Source organism: Coregonus lavaretus (genome assembly GCF_964263955.1).
Source record: "Coregonus lavaretus genome assembly, chromosome: 33".
NCBI classification, from domain to species: Eukaryota; Metazoa; Chordata; class Actinopteri; order Salmoniformes; family Salmonidae; genus Coregonus; species Coregonus lavaretus.
Genome location: NC_140020.1, coordinates 2,069,661 through 2,089,084, shown reverse-complemented (window position 1 = coordinate 2,089,084; position 19,424 = coordinate 2,069,661). Strand labels below are relative to the sequence as shown.

At 47.4% G+C, this 19,424-nt stretch overlaps 1 pseudogene across 1 annotated transcript in view; it reads left to right on the top strand.

Moving 5' to 3' along the window:
• LOC311108079 (chromatin-remodeling ATPase INO80-like) overlaps nucleotides 1-19,424 on the top strand; it is a 64,674-nt pseudogene that overhangs the window by 17,018 nt on the left and 28,232 nt on the right. The window contains exon 16 of the transcript in view: nucleotides 17,546-17,627. The product of the transcript in view is annotated as a chromatin-remodeling ATPase INO80-like (transcript). The remainder of the gene's footprint in view (nucleotides 1-17,545; nucleotides 17,628-19,424) is intronic.

Sequence of the window (19,424 nt, the reverse complement as noted above, 5' to 3'; positions counted from 1 at the left end):
TGTGAAGTTTTCAGGGGGAGGAGGACAAAGTGAGGAAGTTGAACTGTTGGTCATTGTGCCAGTGCTTCGGCCGATAGACTGTGAAGTACTGTGTGTGGCTAAAGTCTCATAGTGATGTCTCACCTTGCGCAGAAATTCTTCCTCTTTCTGTGTGTGAATGCGCTTGCATGCGTCAATGTCTGTGTTTGCACAATGTGTGTCCGGGGGTGTGTGTGTGTGTGTGTGTGTGTCCGAGGGTGTGTGTGTGTGACTCATATTCAGACCAGTTGAGGTGTCTCACTTCTCCTCTCATAGTCTCCCAGACACTTTCTCTGTGTGTGTGTTGGGTGTGTGTGTGTGTGTATGCGTGTGTGTGTGTTGACGTGTCTCACCTCTCCTCTGTCTCTCGCCCAGCCACTTTCTCAGAGCGATGTGAAGGAAGTGACCCAATGCTCCACCAATCTGACTGAGCTATTGTTGCCACATCAAGGCTGAAATATGTTCAGTAGTTCACCCTTTTTCCCACACCCCTCTCTCTCTCTCTCTCTCTCTCTCTCTCTCTCTCTCTCTCTCTCTCTCTCTTTCCCACCCTCTCTCGCTCTCTCCCACCCTTTGTTCCTTTTCAACCCTCTCTCCCTCTGCCACCTTCTCACCCCTTCCCCTCTCCAACCCTCCCTTTCCTACCCTCCCTCCCTCTCTCTTAAATCCCAGTCCCACACCTTTTATTATACACATAAGATGAATAGTATTTGTTTGAGCATGGCGTGAGCTACCAACCAATATCGGCCAACACATCTAATCATGAGAACCTTAAGGAATCAAGCCCGGGTGAGAGAAAACAATGGAGTCAGTGGCTTCAGTTGATGTTGATGATGATGATGATGATGATGATGATGATGATGATTGAAGGAAGAGTTTTGACCATAAATACATCCCGTTGAGCTTTGTTTGTTTGGTAAACATGAGGTTAGTCATTGCTATTTCTCTTGATGGTCCAATGCAGCCATTTTATCTCAATATCAAATCATTTCTGGGTAACTTACTATTAACTGTTCAGGGACACTTGATCCCACTGTAAAACAACGTATTAAAACAACTTAGAAAGACTCCAGCGCATTCATAAAGTCTTCATAAGCACTACATAGGCTAAATAATGCATTTATAAGCAAAGTCATATGATATACAGTGAGGGAAAAAAGTATTTGATCCCCTGCTGATTTTGTATGTTTGCCCACTGACAAAGAAATGATCAGTCTATAATTTGAATGGTAGGTTTATTTGAACAGTGAGAGACAGAATAACAACAACAAATCCAGAAAAACGCATGTCAAAAGTGTTATAAATTGATTTGCATTTGAATGAGGGAAATAAGTATTTGACCCCCTCTCAATCAGAAAGATTTCTGGCTCCCAGGTGTCTTTTATACAGGTAACGAGCTGAATAAAAGACACCTGTCCGCAGAAGCAATCAATCAATCAGATTCCAAACTCTCCACCATGGCCAACACCAAAGAGCTCTCTAAGGATGTCAGGGACAAGATTGTAGACCTACACAAGGCTGGAATGGGCTACAAGACCATCGCCAAGCAGCTTGGTGAGAAGGTGACAACAGTTGGTGCGATTATTCGCAAATGGAAGAAACTCAAAAGAACTGTCAATCTCCCTCGGCCTGGGGCTCCATGCAAGATCTCACCTCGTGGAGTTGCAATGATCATGAGAACGGTGAGGAATCAGCCCAGAACTACACGGGAGGATCTTGTCAATGATCTCAAGGCAGCTGGGACCATAGTCACCAAGAAAACAATTTGTAACACACTACGCCGTGAAGGACTGAAATCCTGCAGCGCCCGCAAGGTCCCCCTGCTCAAGAAAGCACATATACAGGGCCGTCTGAAGTTTGCCAATGAACATCTGAATGATTCAGAGGAGAACTGGGTGAAAGTGTTGTGGTCAGATGAGACCAAAATCGAGCTCTTTGGCATCAACTCAACTCGCCGTGTTTGGAGGAGGAGGAATGCTGCCTATCACCCCAAGAACACCATCCCCACCGTCAAACATGGAGGTGGAAACATTATGCTTTGGGGGTGTTTTTCTGCTAAGGGGACGGGACAACTTCACCGCATCAAAGGGATGATGGACGGGGCCATGTACCGTCAAATCTTGGGTGAGGACCTCCTTCCCTCAGCCAGGGCATTGAAAATGGGTCGTGGATGGGTATTCCAGCATGACAATGACCCAAAACACACGGCCAAGGCAACAAAGGAGTGGCTCAAGAAGAAGCACATTAAGGTCCTGGAGTGGCCTAGCCAGTCTCCAGACCTTAATCCCATAGAAAATCTGTGGAGGGAGCTGAAGGTTTGAGTTGCCAAACGTCAGCCTCGAAACCTTAATGACTTGGAGAAGATCTGCAAAGAGGAGTGGGACAAAATCCCTCCTGAGATGTGTGCAAACCTGGTGGCCAACTGCAAGAAACGTCTGACCTCTGTGATTGCCAACAAGGGTTTTGCCACCAAGTACTAAGTCATGTTTTGCAGAGGGGTCAAATACTTATTTCCCTCATTAAAATGCAAATCAATTTATATATTTTTTACATGTGTTCTTCTGGATTTTGTTGTTGTTATTCTGTCACTCACTGTTCAAATAAACCTACCATTCAAATTATAGACTGATCATGTCTTTGTCAGTGGGCAAACGTACAAAATCAGCAGGGGATCAAATACTTTTTTTCCCTCACTGTAAAAGGTCCTTCCACCAGTGGAACATTTTCTGGAAAATTCCAAACACCAAGGCCAGGCTGTTTCAGTCAGTCAAATGTAATTAGAACAGGCTGGCTAAATCAGTGGTACCCAAACTTTTTCAGTTACTGTTTCACCAACTGAATTTTGCTCTGCCCTTAGTACCCCTGAAGTATCCCCTCGTGCATTTTACCAGTAGGTCTATGGTCTTATGAGTCTTCTCAAGTGCCCCCTGTGGATAGACCAAATACACTCAGGGGTCCTAGTACCCCTTTTTGGGAACCACTGGGCTAAATGACTGGTCTCTCACAATAGCTTCTGTTTTCTGTTTATTGTTAGCTGTGGGAGCCTTCACTGTTGCAATGAGGTGTGTGTGTGTGTGTGTGTGTGGGAAACAGCGTTTTGCCTTCCTGTCCCTTCAAATAATCTCAGCTCTCAATAAAAAAGGCAGGAAACCTCCCTGGCCTTCTGATAGAGGGACAACACACGACGACACACTCCTCCTAGCAGTACGCCGTTAAGGCGTCTGCGTGCTTCCCACCCGAAACAGTTCATGCATATATTATAACATTTTGTGACGTTTTTGTTTGTTTTTGGTCTTTAGCAAGGTTTTTTTCGGCTGTTCGTGTGCACAAAAATTTTTCTCGAGCTAAGCTGAAGTTGGTAGCCGACGTCTACGCCCCTTCATCGGTGATTGGTCAACAATCACCTACGGATTCTTCAACGAGAGACGGATGGTTTTCATGCAAACATTTTCACTTGAGAAATACTGCACCAAACATCTTAGTTAGATATAAAATTGCGTGACTAAGATCTCTTCAGCAAAAACGTCAAAATTAATGATTCCTTTTTTTAGGAAATGTGTACTAGCTACGGCATCTCAAGATGGACAAACAGTACAATTGCTGCTTTTTTCTCGTTTTTTCAAGCAAAGGTGTTTTAAGGGAGTATGCGATCACACTAGTTCGGTTCGCCTAGCTAGGCGCCAGCCGAAACCGAAGCATGCTGACGCCGTAAGGCTCTACCTTACGCACTTTATGCAAACGGAGCGGAACGCAGGACGTTTTGGTTTGGTTTATATGGATCCCCGTTAGCTTTTCAATGCATTTACGTTTTGGTTTGGTTTATATGGATCCCAGTTAGCTTTTCAATGCATTTACTAATCAGAGTGTAGTGGCACCTTAACCCACTGTGGTATGTCTCCCACTAATCAGAGTGTGTGGGACCCTAACCCACTGTGGTATGTCTCCCACTAATCAGAGTGTGTGGGACCCTAACCCACTGTGGTATGTCTCCCACTAATCAGAGTGTGTGGGACCCTAACCCACTGTGGTATGTCTCCCACTAATCAGAGTGTGTGGGACCCTAACCAACTGTGGTATGTCTCCCACTAATCAGAGTGTAGTGGGACCCTTACCCACTGTGGTATGTCTCCCACTAATCAGAGTGTGTGGGACCCTAACCAACTGTGGTATGTCTCCCACTAATCAGAGTGTAGTGGGACCCTAACCCACTGTGGTGTGTCTCCCACTAATCAGAGTGTAGTGGGACCCTAACCCACTGTGGTGTGTCTCCCACTAATCAGAGTATAGTGGGACCCTAACCCACTGTGGTGTGTCTCCCACTAATCAGAGTGTAGTGGGACCCTTACCCACTGTGGTATGTCTCCCACTAATCAGAGTGTGTGGGACCCTAACCAACTGTGGTATGTCTCCCACTAATCAGAGTGTAGTGGGACCCTAACCCACTGTGGTGTGTCTCCCACTAATCAGAGTGTAGTGGGACCCTAACCCACTGTGGTGTGTCTCCCACTAATCAGAGTATAGTGGGACCCTAACCCACTGTGGTGTGTCTCCCACTAATCAGAGTGTAGTGGGACCCTAACCCACTGTGGTGTGTCTCCCACTAATCAGAGTGTAGTGGGACCCTAACCCACTGTGGTGTGTCTCCCACTAATCAGAGTGTAGTGGGACCCTAACCCACTGTGGTGTGTCTCCCACTAATCAGAGTGTAGTGGGACCCTAACCCACTGTGGTGTGTCTCCCACTAATCAGAGTGTAGTGGGACCCTAACCCACTGTGGTGTGTCTCCCACTAATCAGAGTGTAGTGGGACCCTAACCCACTGTGGTGTGTCTCCCACTAATCAGAGTATAGTGGGACCCTAACCCACTGTGGTGTGTCTCCCACTAATCAGAGTGTAGTGGGACCCTTACCCACTGTGGTATGTCTCCCACTAATCAGAGTGTGTGGGACCCTAACCAACTGTGGTATGTCTCCCACTAATCAGAGTGTAGTGGGACCCTAACCCACTGTGGTGTGTCTCCCACTAATCAGAGTGTAGTGGGACCCTAACCCACTGTGGTGTGTCTCCCACTAATCAGAGTATAGTGGGACCCTAACCCACTGTGGTGTGTCTCCCACTAATCAGAGTGTAGTGGGACCCTAACCCACTGTGGTGTGTCTCCCACTAATCAGAGTGTAGTGGGACCCTAACCCACTGTGGTGTGTCTCCCACTAATCAGAGTGTAGTGGGACCCTAACCCACTGTGGTGTGTCTCCCACTAATCAGAGTGTAGTGGGACCCTAACCCACTGTGGTGTGTCTCCCACTAATCAGAGTGTAGTGGGACCCTAACCCACTGTGGTGTGTCTCCCACTAATCAGAGTGTAGTGGGACCCTAACCCACTGTGGTGTGTCTCCCACTAATCAGAGTGTAGTGGGACCCTAACCCACTGTGGTGTGTCTCCCACTAATCAGAGTGCGGTGGAAGAGTGGAACTAGTACCAGTAGACCATTTCTATCTGTCTCTCTTGTCACAAACACTGAGAGCAGAGAGGAGTTGCAGTCAAGTGTTTTGGCATCGGCAGAGAGTCATCCTTCTTTAATGTATCCCTAAACCCAAAGTGCTGGGGTTGGAGTCACTGTGCCATAAACATACAGTCATCAGCATCATCACCCCTCACCATAGGCTTATCCCTTAAGACATCAGCATCATCACCCCTCACCATAGGCTTATCCCTTAAGACATCAGCATCATCACCCCTCACCATAGGCTTATCCCTTAAGACATCAGCATCATCACCCCTCACCATAGGCTTATCCCTGAAGACATCAGCATCATCACCCCTCACCATAGGCTTATCCCTTAAGACATCAGCATCATCACCCCTCACCATAGGCTTATCCCTTAAGACATCAGCATCATCACCCCTCACCATAGGCTTATCCCTTAAGACATCAGCATCATCACCCCTCACCATAGGCTTATCCCTTAAGACATCAGCATCATCACCCCTCACCATAGGCTTATCCCTTAAGACATCAGCATCATCACCCCTCACCATAGGCTTATCCCTTAAGACATCAGCATCATCACCCCTCACCATAGGCTTATCCCTTAAGACATCAGCATCATCACCCCTCACCATAGGCTTATCCCTTAAGACATCAGCATCATCACCCCTCACCATAGGCTTATCCCTTAAGACATCAGCATCATCACCCCTCACCATAGGCTTATCCCTTAAGACATCAGCATCATCACCCCTCACCATAGGCTTATCCCTTTGCCTGCTTCACTCTTTTGGATCTTCTTTAAAGAAATTAAAGAGGAAAATACAGTTTTCCTGACCACTGTTGATCATGGACACCTGTTGATCATGGACACCTGTTGATCATGGACACCTGCAGAACCTTGGTCTGATGGATGCTATGAGTTGAATGCCTGTTTTCTCCCTCTCTTTTCTCCCCTCTCTTTTCTCCCTCTCTCATTTTCTCCCTCTCTCTTGCCCGTACCCTAGCAGTGAAATGGGGATATACAGTAAGCCTATATTATTAATGAAATCAGGCGATGAGTTGTAATCAGGCAGCAGGTCTAAGCTAATGGGCTAGTTATCTGCCCCTGGCTGGGCGCAACAGCGTTGTAATTGGGTCAGGGCCGGGTCAGGACCAGGCTCTGGTCCACAGGGATTGGATTACACCACCTGGATAGGAGAGGGGACAAAGGAGGGAGGGGAGAGAGAGAAGGAAGGAGGGGAGGGAGAGAGAGAGAGAGAGAGAGAAGGAAGGAGGGGAGGGAGAGGGAGAGAGAGAATGAGGAGGGAGAGAGAGAGAGAAGGAAGGAGGGGAGGGAGAGAGAGAGAGAGAGAGAAGGAAGGAGGGGAGGGAGAGAGAGAGAGAAGGAAGGAGGGGAGGGAGAGAGAGAGAGAGAGAGAGAAGGAAGGAGGGGAGGGAGGGAGAGAGAGAGAGAGAGAGAAGGAAGGAGGGGAGGGAGAGAGAGAGAGAAGGAAGGAGGGGAGGGAGATAGAGAGAGAGAAGGAAGGAGGGGAGGGAGAGAGAGAAGGAAGGAAGGAGAGAGAGAAGGAAGGAAGGAGGGGAGGGAGATAGTATGGTGAAAGGGGTAAGGACTAGGCTAACGTGTCTGAAGAGGGTTGGATAGGGTAGTGGGGACAGAGGTCAATGAGGAGGTGACATCACATTGCATGGTATCCATAGTAACATTACATCAGTGTGTGTACAGACTATCCCAGTTTGGGTGGAGTGTACTTTCTTTGATTGCAGCCATAAAATTAAGTAACCTTAAAGCGGCAATATGTAACTTTTTGAGCGACCCGACCAAATTCACATAGAAATGTGAGCTATAGATCTGTCATTCTACTTGAAAGCAAGTCTAAGAAGCTGTAGATCTGTTCTATGTGCGCTATTTCTATGCTTCCCGTTCGTACATTTTTTGCGTATTTTACTTTTGTTTTTGTACACCAGCTGAAACAACAATATTGTTGGTTATGGAAAATATATTTCCCAGCAGTTTAGATGGTACAATGATTCTCTACACTATACTATCTTATTTTGTCACGTAAACTGAAATTAGGTGAACTATTATTATTTTTATTTGAATCCCTCTCCCTTTTTAAGAAATGACAGTTATGCCAGTTGTGTTTAAAATAACACTTCCATATACAGCTCAGATTGCCTATGAGGACAGTGGGGTTTAGGGAAGGTGGCTGTTTGGAATGAGGTTGGAATGCTTCTTTCCTTCTAATGTGGTGAGAGTAGAGTTGGAAGGGTGCTGTTTGCATGCAATTGGAAAGGTCAAACACAAAGCACACAAAACATCTCCCTCTAGTTTATCCTACTCTCCTTCTTTTGCCAGAGCTGTAAAAACTCCCAAGGGGTTAATGGAGATGTTGTGTGTTTGCCAAAGTAGGGGATTATGATATGATTATGATGAGAGGGTTGGGTCTGTAGGATTTGTGGAGTGTGGCTAGGGGGTACTATTGCTGGGTCTGGGTGGCACCATGGTCTGCTGGGTCTGAGTGGCACCATGGTCTGCTTCTAACCGACACATCACCAATAGTACCCAACAGAGATATTGGTTGAACCACAATTCCCTGAATTTCCTCTCTCCCTCAACTTGTGTCATAAGCTCAGTAATCATCTGTCCCAACCACAGTCTCCTCTGCCCCCTCTCCCTCTCCCTCTCCCTCTCCCTCTCCCTCCTCTCTCTGACGCCAGAGCCTATTACAGGTCTTTGATGGTGTGGGGCATTACAATTCATTTTAGTCATTTAGCAGACGCTCTTATCCAGAGCGACTTACAGTTAGTGAGTGCATACATTTTCATACTGCCCCCCCCCCCCCCCCCCCGTGGGAATCGAACCCACAACCCTGGCGTTGCAAGCGCCATGCTCTACCAACTGAGCTACAGTTGGGGGGCATGCTGTGGGGCATGCTGTGGGACATGGTGTGGGGCATGTTGTGGGACATGGTGTTTCATGGTGTGAGGCATAATGTGGGACATGGTGTGGGACATGGTGGGACATGGTGGGACATGGTGTTTCATGGTGTTTGTCATAGAGGCCTGGTGTGGTTACACACCCTCAGACTTGGGTCAGTCTCTCCCTCCCCAGAATTCCCTGCTTCCACTGTGTTCCAGTATCTCCCTCCACAGAATTCCCTGCTTCCACTGTGTTCCAGTCTCTCCCTCCCCAGAGTCCCCTGCTTCCACTGTGTTCCAGTCTCTCCCTCCCCAGAGTCCCCTGCTTCCACTGTGTTCCAGTCTCTCCCTCCCCAGAATTCCCTGCTTCCACTGTGTTCCAGTCTCTCCCTCCACAGAATCCCATGTTTCCACTTTGTTCATCTGTTCTATTCGTTTCTCAATGACTTGGCAAAATAAGGAATGAACAACATGATTACATAGACTCAATAGACCCTGTGGATATGATTAGAAACCCAACAAATCCCCTTTTCACACTGACCACTCCCTTCCTTTCACACTGACCACTCCCTTCCTTTCACACTGACCACTCCCTTCCTTTCACACTGACCACTCCCTTCCTTTCCCTTCCTTTCACACTGACCACTCCCTTCCTTTCACACTGACCACTCCCTTCCTTTCACACTGACCACTCCCTTCCTTTCACACTGACCACTCCCTTCCTTTCACACTGACCACTCCCCCTTCACACTGACCACTCCCTTCCTTTCACACTGACCACTCCCTTCCTTTCACACTGACCACTCCCCCTTCACACTGACCACTCCCTTCCTTTCACACTGACCACTCCCTTCCTTTCACACTGACCACTCCCTTCCTTTCACACTGACCACTCCCCCTTCACACTGACCACTCCCTTCCTTTCACACTGACCACTCCCTTCCTTTCACACTGACCACTCCCTTCCTTTTCACACTGACCACTCCCTTCCTTTTCACACTGACCACTCCCTTCCTTTTCACACTGACCACTCCCTTCCTTTCACACTGACCACTCCCTTCCTTTTCACACTGACCACTCCCTTCCTTTCACACTGACCACTCCCTTCCTTTTCACACTGACCACTCCCTTCCTTTCACACTGACCACTCCCTTCCTTTCACACTGACCACTCCCTTCCTTTCACACTGACCACTCCCTTCCTTTCACACTGACCACTCCCTTCCTTTTCACACTGACCACTCCCTTCCTTTCACACTGACCACTCCCTTCCTTTCACACTGACCACTCCCTTCCTTTCACACTGACCACTCCCTTCCTTTCACACTGACCACTCCCTTCCTTTCACACTGACCACTCCCTTCCTTTCACACTGACCACTCCCTTCCTTTCCCTTCCTTTCACACTGACCACTCCCTTCCTTTCACACTGACCACTCCCTTCCTTTTCACACTGACCACTCCCTTCCTTTCACACTGACCACTCCCTTCCTTTCACACTGACCACTCCCTTCCTTTCACACTGACCACTCCCTTCCTTTTCACACTGACCACTCCCTTCCTTTCACACTGACCACTCCCTTCCTTTCACACTGACCACTCCCTTCCTTTCACACTGACCACTCCCTTCCTTTCACACTGACCACTCCCTTCCTTTTCACACTGACCACTCCCTTCCTTTCACACTGACCACTCCCTTCCTTTCACACTGACCACTCCCTTCCTTTCACACTGACCACTCCCTTCCTTTCACACTGACCACTCCCTTCCTTTCACACTGACCACTCCCTTCCTTTCACACTGACCACTCCCTTCCTTTCCCTTCCTTTCACACTGACCACTCCCTTCCTTTCACACTGACCACTCCCTTCCTTTTCACACTGACCACTCCCTTCCTTTCCCTTCCTTTCACACTGACCACTCCCTTCCTTTTCACACTGACCACTCCCTTCCTTTCACACTGACCACTCCCTTCCTTTCACACTGACCACTCCCTTCCTTTCACACTGACCACTCCCTTCCTTTCACACTGACCACTCCCTTCCTTTCACACTGACCACTCCCTTCCTTTCCCTTCCTTTCACACTGACCACTCCCTTCCTTTCCCTTCCTTTCACACTGACCACTCCCTTCCTTTCACACTGACCACTCCCTTCCTTTCACACTGACCACTCCCTTCCTTTTCACACTGACCACTCCCTTCCTTTCACACTGACCACTCCCTTCCTTTTCACACTGACCACTCCCTTCCTTTCACACTGACCACTCCCTTCCTTTCACACTGACCACTCCCTTCCTTTTCACACTGACCACTCCCTTCCTTTCACACTGACCACTCCCTTCCTTTCACACTGACCACTCCCTTCCTTTTCACACTGACCACTCCCTTCCTTTCCCTTCCTTTCACACTGACCACTCCCTTCCTTTCACACTGACCACTCCCTTCCTTTCACACTGACCACTCCCTTCCTTTCACACTGACCACTCCCTTCCTTTCACACTGACCACTCCCTTCCTTTCACACTGACCACTCCCTTCCTTTCCCTTCCTTTCACACTGACCACTCCCTTCCTTTCACACTGACCACTCCCCTCCTTTTCACACTGACCACTCCCTTCCTTTCACACTGACCACTCCCTTCCTTTTCACACTGACCACTCCCTTCCTTTCACACTGACCACTCCCTTCCTTTCACACTGACCACTCCCTTCCTTTCACACTGACCACTCCCTTCCTTTCACACTGACCACTCCCTTCCTTTCACACTGACCACTCCCTTCCTTTCCCTTCCTTTCACACTGACCACTCCCTTCCTTTCACACTGACCACTCCCTTCCTTTCACACTGACCACTCCCTTCCTTTCACACTGACCACTCCCTTCCTTTCCCTTCCTTTCACACTGACCACTCCCTTCCTTTCACACTGACCACTCCCTTCCTTTTCACACTGACCACTCCCTTCCTTTCACACTGACCACTCCCTTCCTTTCACACTGACCACTCCCTTCCTTTCACACTGACCACTCCCTTCCTTTCACACTGACCACTCCCTTCCTTTCACACTGACCACTCCCTTCCTTTCACACTGACCACTCCCTTCCTTTCACACTGACCACTCCCTTCTTTTCACACTGACCACTCCCTTCCTTTCACACTGACCACTCCCTTCCTTTTCACACTGACCACTCCCTTCCTTTCACACTGACCACTCCCTTCCTTTCACACTGACCACTCCCTTCCTTTCACACTGACCACTCCCTTCCTTTCACACTGACCACTCCCTTCCTTTCACACTGACCACTCCCTTCCTTTCACACTGACCACTCCCTTCCTTTCACACTGACCACTCCCTTCCTTTCCCTTCCTTTCACACTGACCACTCCCTTCCTTTCACACTGACCACTCCCTTCCTTTCACACTGACCACTCCCTTCCTTTCACACTGACCACTCCCTTCCTTTCACACTGACCACTCCCTTCCTTTCACACTGACCACTCCCTTCCTTTCACACTGACCACTCCCTTCCTTTCACACTGACCACTCCCTTCCTTTCCCTTCCTTTCACACTGACCACTCCCTTCCTTTCACACTGACCACTCCCTTCCTTTCACACTGACCACTCCCTTCCTTTCACACTGACCACTCCCTTCCTTTCACACTGACCACTCCCTTCCTTTCACACTGACCACTCCCTTCCTTTCACACTGACCACTCCCTTCCTTTCACACTGACCACTCCCTTCCTTTCACACTGACCACTCCCTTCCTTTCACACTGACCACTCCCTTCCTTTCACACTGACCACTCCCTTCCTTTCACACTGACCACTCCCTTCCTTTCACACTGACCACTCCCTTCCTTTCACACTGACCACTCCCTTCCTTTCACACTGACCACTCCCTTCCTTTTCACACTGACCACTCCCTTCCTTTCCCTTCCTTTCACACTGACCACTCCCTTCCTTTCACACTGACCACTCCCTTCCTTTCACACTGACCACTCCCTTCCTTTCACACTGACCACTCCCTTCCTTTCACACTGACCACTCCCTTCCTTTCACACTGACCACTCCCTTCCTTTCACACTGACCACTCCCTTCCTTTCACACTGACCACTCCCTTCCTTTCACACTGACCACTCCCTTCCTTTCACACTGACCACTCCCTTCCTTTTCACACTGACCACTCCCTTCCTTTTCACACTGACCACTCCCTTCCTTTCACACTGACCACTCCCTTCCTTTTCACACTGACCACTCCCTTCCTTTCACACTGACCACTCCCTTCCTTTTCACACTGACCACTCCCTTCCTTTTCACACTGACCACTCCCTTCCTCTCTCTTCCCGCCTCTCTCTCTCTCTCACTCTCTGTTCATCTGTTCCATTAGATTCTCTTCAACACTTCACTAGGGTTCTAGAGGTTAGCAGCACGACCTCTCTGGGGTCAGGGGCTTGGTAGCTAACAGCAGCTATAGCCTCTGGAGCTTGTGGTGATGAGATCTCTCTATGTTGTTTCCGCTCTACAAGTGGACTAGTCTAAAACAACTTTCTCCATTCTCACACTTTTACAGCTGTGTGTGTCCCAAATGATGGATTGGCTTTGATTCCATTTAGGCTAGGTAGCGGTTTAGTGCTGGATCCTAGCTAGAAACTGCTTTGGTTTCCTTATTGGATTACAAACGTCCTAATGGCTTTAACCTGACGGGGGTCAGACTCACAGTATAAAAGGCCTGGGAACCAAAACCACTGCTGAGAAGCAGCCTGGGCCTGAACCTCCCTTGGGGACTCCTAACCCGGGCCGCAGCCCTGCTCCGTCACCCCTCAACCCTGACCCCTGACTCTGAGTGGTGACCTGGAGGTCAGATCATCATAGTGTGACTGTCAGAGGTGGGCAGGAGACACACTTCCTCTACATAGTGTTGCCTGACATTAATACTTCATCATCATCCAGCTGCTGGAGGGCCAATCGGACCTTAACTACAGATCCTGGGTCAGATGAGAGATTACCCAGCCCATAGAGATACAATGTATTCTCTATGGGCTGGGTATGTTGGTCTATTTAACTCTGTGACCCTTGACCTACCCCCCAATCCTAACCTTCACCATTAGGGCAATGATGAAATAGATACCTGACTCTATCGCCTACAAAATCCTGTGTGCAGCTCAGTTTCAGCTGTCCAGCTAACAGTGCCACTGAGGAAAGGATTGACTGAATTTTGTTTACGTAACGACAGTTTAGCTGTCATCTAACAGGGGTCAAAGAGATCAGTATAGCTGTCATCTAACAGGGGTCAAAGAGATCAGTATAGCTGTCATCTAACAGGGGTCAAAGAGATCAGTATAGCTGTCATCTAACAGGGGTCAAAGGGATCAGTATAGCTGTCATCTAACAGGGGTCAAAGGGATCAGTATAGCTGTCATCTAACAGGGGTCAAAGAGATCAGTATAGCTGTCATCTAACAGGGGTCAAAGGGATCAGTATAGCTGTCATCTAACAGGGGTCAAAGAGATCAGTATAGCTGTCATCTAACAGGGGTCAAAGAGATCAGTATAGCTGTCATCTAACAGGGGTCAAAGGGATCAGTATAGCTGTCATCTAACAGGGGTCAAAGGGATCAGTATAGCTGTCATCTAACAGGGGTCAAAGAGATCAGTATAGCTGTCATCTAACAGGGGTCAAAGAGATCAGTATAGCTGTCATCTAACAGGGGTCAAAGGGATCAGTATAGCTGTCATCTAACAGGGGTCAAAGAGATCAGTATAGCTGTCATCTAACAGGGGTCAAAGAGATCAGTATAGCTGTCATCTAACAGGGGTCAAAGAGATCAGTATAGCTGTCATCTAACAGGGGTCAAAGGGATCAGTATAGCTGTCATCTAACAGGGGTCAAAGGGATCAGTATAGCTGTCATCTAACAGGGGTCAAAGAGATCAGTATAGCTGTCATCTAACAGGGGTCAAAGGGATCAGTATAGCTGTCATCTAACAGGGGTCAAAGAGATCAGTATAGCTGTCATCTAACAGGGGTCAAAGAGATCAGTATAGCTGTCATCTAACAGGGGTCAAAGGGATCAGTATAGCTGTCATCTAACAGGGGTCAAAGGGATCAGTATAGCTGTCATCTAACAGGGGTCAAAGAGATCAGTATAGCTGTCATCTAACAGGGGTCAAAGAGATCAGTATAGCTGTCATCTAACAGGGGTCAAAGGGATCAGTATAGCTGTCATCTAACAGGGGTCAAAGAGATCAGTATAGCTGTCATCTAACAGGGGTCAAAGGGATCAGTATAGCTGTCATCTAACAGGGGTCAAAGGGATCAGTATAGCTGTCATCTAACAGGGGTCAAAGGGATCAGTATAGCTGTCATCTAACAGGGGTCAAAGAGATCAGTTTAGCTGTCATCTAACAGGGGTCAAAGGGATCAGTATAGCTGTCATCTAACAGGGGTCAAAGAGATCAGTATAGCTGTCATCTAACAGGGGTCAAAGAGATCAGTATAGCTGTCATCTAACAGGGGTCAAAGAGATCAGTATAGCTGTCATCTAACAGGGGTCAAAGGGATCAGTATAGCTGTCATCTAACAGGGGTCAAAGGGATCAGTATAGCTGTCATCTAACAGGGGTCAAAGAGATCAGTATAGCTGTCATCTAACAGGGGTCAAAGAGATCAGTATAGCTGTCATCTAACAGGGGTCAAAGGGATCAGTATAGCTGTCATCTAACAGGGGTCAAAGAGATCAGTATAGCTGTCATCTAACAGGGGTCAAAGGGATCAGTATAGCTGTCATCTAACAGGGGTCAAAGGGATCAGTATAGCTGTCATCTAACAGGGGTCAAAGGGATCAGTATAGCTGTCATCTAACAGGGGTCAAAGAGATCAGTTTAGCTGTCATCTAACAGGGGTCAAAGGGATCAGTATAGCTGTCATCTAACAGGGGTCAAAGAGATCAGTATAGCTGTCATCTAACAGGGGTCAAAGGGATCAGTATAGCTGTCATCTAACAGGGGTCAAAGAGATCAGTATAGCTGTCATCTAACAGGGGTCAAAGAGATCAGTATAGCTGTCATCTAACAGGGGTCAAAGAGATCAGTATAGCTGTCATCTAACAGGGGTCAAAGAGATCAGTATAGCTGTCATCTAACAGGGGTCAAAGGGATCAGTATAGCTGTCATCTAACATGGGTCAAAGAGATCAGTATAGCTGTCATCTAACAGGGGTCAAAGGGATCAGTATAGCTGTCATCTAACAGGGGTCAAAGAGATCAGTATAGCTGTCATCTAACAGGGGTCAAAGAGATCAGTATAGCTGTCATCTAACAGGGGTCAAAGAGATCAGTATAGCTGTCATCTAACAGGGGTCAAAGAGATCAGTATAGCTGTCATCTAACAGGGGTCAAAGGGATCAGTATAGCTGTCATCTAACATGGGTCAAAGAGATCAGTATAGCTGTCATCTAACAGGGCTTGATACAATGCTGATTTACACGACAGACAGACAGACAGACAGACAGACAGACAGACAGACAGACAGACAGACAGACAGACAGACAGACAGACAGACAGACAGACAGACAGACAGACAGTCGAGGATCAGGGTATTGAGGTCTATCTGGTGTTTATCTGTCTCTATACAGGCTTATGGGTGACTCCTATTGATTAGTTACTGGATATAATCATCTTTGATCCAGAACTCTGCTCTGTTGAATGATATCCAGATAATCCTATAGCTTTTGAATTATGATATTTAATGATGTCATGGAGGTAACCTGTAGCCTGAATTGTAGCCTACACTACATGACCAAAAGTATGTGGACACCTGCTCATCAAACATCTCATTCCAAATTAATGAGCATTAATATGGAGTTGGTCCCCTCCTTTGCTGCTATAACAGCCTCCACTTTTCTGGGAAGGCTTTCCACTAGATGTTGGAACATTGCTGTGGGGACTTGCTTCCATTCAGCCACAAGAGCATTAGTGAGGTCGGGCACTGATGTTGGGCGATTAGGCCTGGCTCGCAGTCGGCGGTCCAATTCATCCCAAAGGTGTTCAATGGGGTTGAGGTCAGGGCTCTGTGCAGGCCAGTCAAGTTCTTCCACACCGATCTCGACAAATCATTTCTCTATGGACCTCGCTTTGTGCACAGTGGCATTGTCATGCTGAAACAGGAAAGTGCCTTCCCCAAACTGTTGCCACAAAGTTGGAAACACAGAATCGTCTAGAATGTCATTGTATGCTGTAGCATTAAGATTTCCCTTCACTGGAACTTAGGGGCCTAGCCCGAACCATGAAAAACAGCCCCAGACCAATATTCCTCCTCCACCAAACATTACAGTTAGTCCTATGCATTCGGGCTGGTAGCGTTCTCCTGGCATCCGCCATCCCAGATTTGTCTGTCGGACTACCAAATGGTGAAGCTTGATTCATCACTCCAGAGAACTTGTTTCCACTGCTCCAGAGTCCAATGGCGGCGAGCTTTACACCACTTCAGCCGATACTTGGCATTGCGCATGGTGATCTTAGGCTGCTCAGCCATGGAAACCCATTTCATGAAGCTCCCGATGAACAGTTATTGTGCTGACGTTGCTTCATGAGTCAGTTTGAAACTCGGTAGTGAGTGTTGCAACCGAGGACAGATGATTTTTACGTGCAACGTGCTTCAGCACTCGTCGGTCCCGTTCTGTGAGCTTGTGTGGCTTGCCACTTTGCAGCTGAGCCGTTGTTGCTCCTAGACATTTCCACTTGACAATAACAGCACTAACAGTTGACCGGGGTAGCTCTAGCAGGGCATACATTTGACAAACTGACTTGTTGGCATCCTATGATGGTGCCACGTTGAAAGTCACTGAGCGCTTCAGTACGGCCAATGTTTGTCTATGGAGATTGCATTGCTGTGTGCTCGATTTTATACACCTGTCAGCAACGGGTGTGGCTGAAATAGCCGAATCCACTAATTTGTGTCCACATACTTTTGTATGTATAGTATAAATGTTTGTCCTTCAACTAAATCCAACATGCACATCCAAATAGTCTACTATTAATGAGAATATTGATCAAGACAAGACTAAAAGAATCCTAAGATGCTGAACATTTAACAGATTTGTCCTCTTGCCGCTGTGATCCAGACAAGGAGACCCTGATCACTGGGAAGCTTCACACTCTGGACCTGCTGCTGTGTCGCCTCAAGGCATGATAGACCTGCTGGAGGTGAGTAGAGTACAGTAGAATATAGTACAATACCGTAGAGTACAGTAGAATATAGTACAATACCGTAGAGTACAGTAGAATATAGTACAATAGAATATAGTACAATACCGTACAGTAGAATATAGTACAATACCGTAGAGTACAGTAGAATATAGTACAATACCGTAGAGTACAGTAGAATATAGTACAATACCGTAGAGTACAGTAGACATTTTTACATTTTAGTCATTTAGCAGACGCTCTTATCCAGAGCAACTTACAGTTAGTTTTTTTCATACTGGCCCCCCGTGGGAATCGAACCCACAACCCTGGCGTTGCAAACGCCATGCTCTACCAACTGAGCTACATCCCTGCCGGCCATTCCCTCCCCTACCCTGGGCCAATTGTGCGCCGCCCCATGGGTCTCCCGGTCACGGCCGGCTACGACAGAGACTGGATTCGAACAAGGATCTCTAGTGGCACAGCTAGCACTGCGATGCAGTGCCTTAGACCACTGCGCCACTCGGGAGAGTTATATAGTACAATACCGTAGAGTACAGTAGAATATAGTACAATACCGTAGAATATAGTTCAAGGTTCACTCATCTACTCTTAGATGACATCATGGTCTTCAGCAGAGTGGACGGAAATGCCGCTCCTCCTTCACAAAAGGAAACTGCCCCTCCAAATTCGCTCCATTCATTTTTGTTTTGTTTAAAATCACCATTTAACCAACACCCACCTATTTTTGTGACTACGTGGACCTACCATTTGGTTTTGAAGTATTGAGACCAAACCATATGATTCGATTGAAAAATCATTTGAATAAACAATATGCAAAGGTGACTTTAAGAAGCGTTCATCATTTCAAGTAGGCTACATGTCTTATTAAACAGCATGTAAACACTCTAAATAGGTCAGGATCCAGACAGGGAGCCTATTTATTTATTTAGGGTATATTATTAGCTTGTTATTTCAATTATTTCAAGGCTATAGCCTACAAAGAAATACATTGTGGAGCATTAGCGAGTGCGACACACTAGGCTGGCAGGAACATAAAGCGCTCAGCATTTAAACAACATTTCGTTGTATTAAATCATTATAGTCCGTAAATTGCGCATATATTTACTGTTACTTACTTAGAATTATAGAAAAATCTAACAAAAAATGCCTTATTAGGCTCAGTGCCTTTAAATTCATTTTTAGAAATACGAGTTTGACCAGAGTCTGTGGCTTCAGGCTCATGCGATGGTGCCTGGAGAGCCGGCTAGCAGCGGAGAGTACCACAGCAGAGCCGCTGGGGGATGCTGAACACCTGTCGCCTTGATTTTTGCACCTGTGTGCAATATTTATCGAACTCCATGACAGTAGCTAAAGCAAGGGTCTATAAGCAGCACAAAAGTATCCTTTAAATGCATGCTGGGCCGGGCACGCCCTGAGCTGGTGAAGTGAGCGCTACTGGAGCTAAATTGGAGCGGGTGAGAAGTTAAATTGGGCACGCTCCGCTACTCACGCCGCTCCGCTACTCACGCCGCTCCGCTACTCACGCCGCTCCGCTTCTCACGCCGCTCCGCTCACATACTCTGGTCTTCAGTGAGAGAGTGAGAGACATCCACAGAAACAGTGGATCTGACATAAAAAAATATATATAATAATAGCTACCGGTAAGTTGTTGTTTCAGTCTCTCCACTAGAGGGTCCAGGTACAGCAGCTCTGCTCTGATCAGACTCTCCCTCTGCCTTGTTAGAGACCAGAGAGCTAATTATAATTACTCTGACTAATTATCAGGTCACAGTAATCAGCCAGGCCTCAGTAATC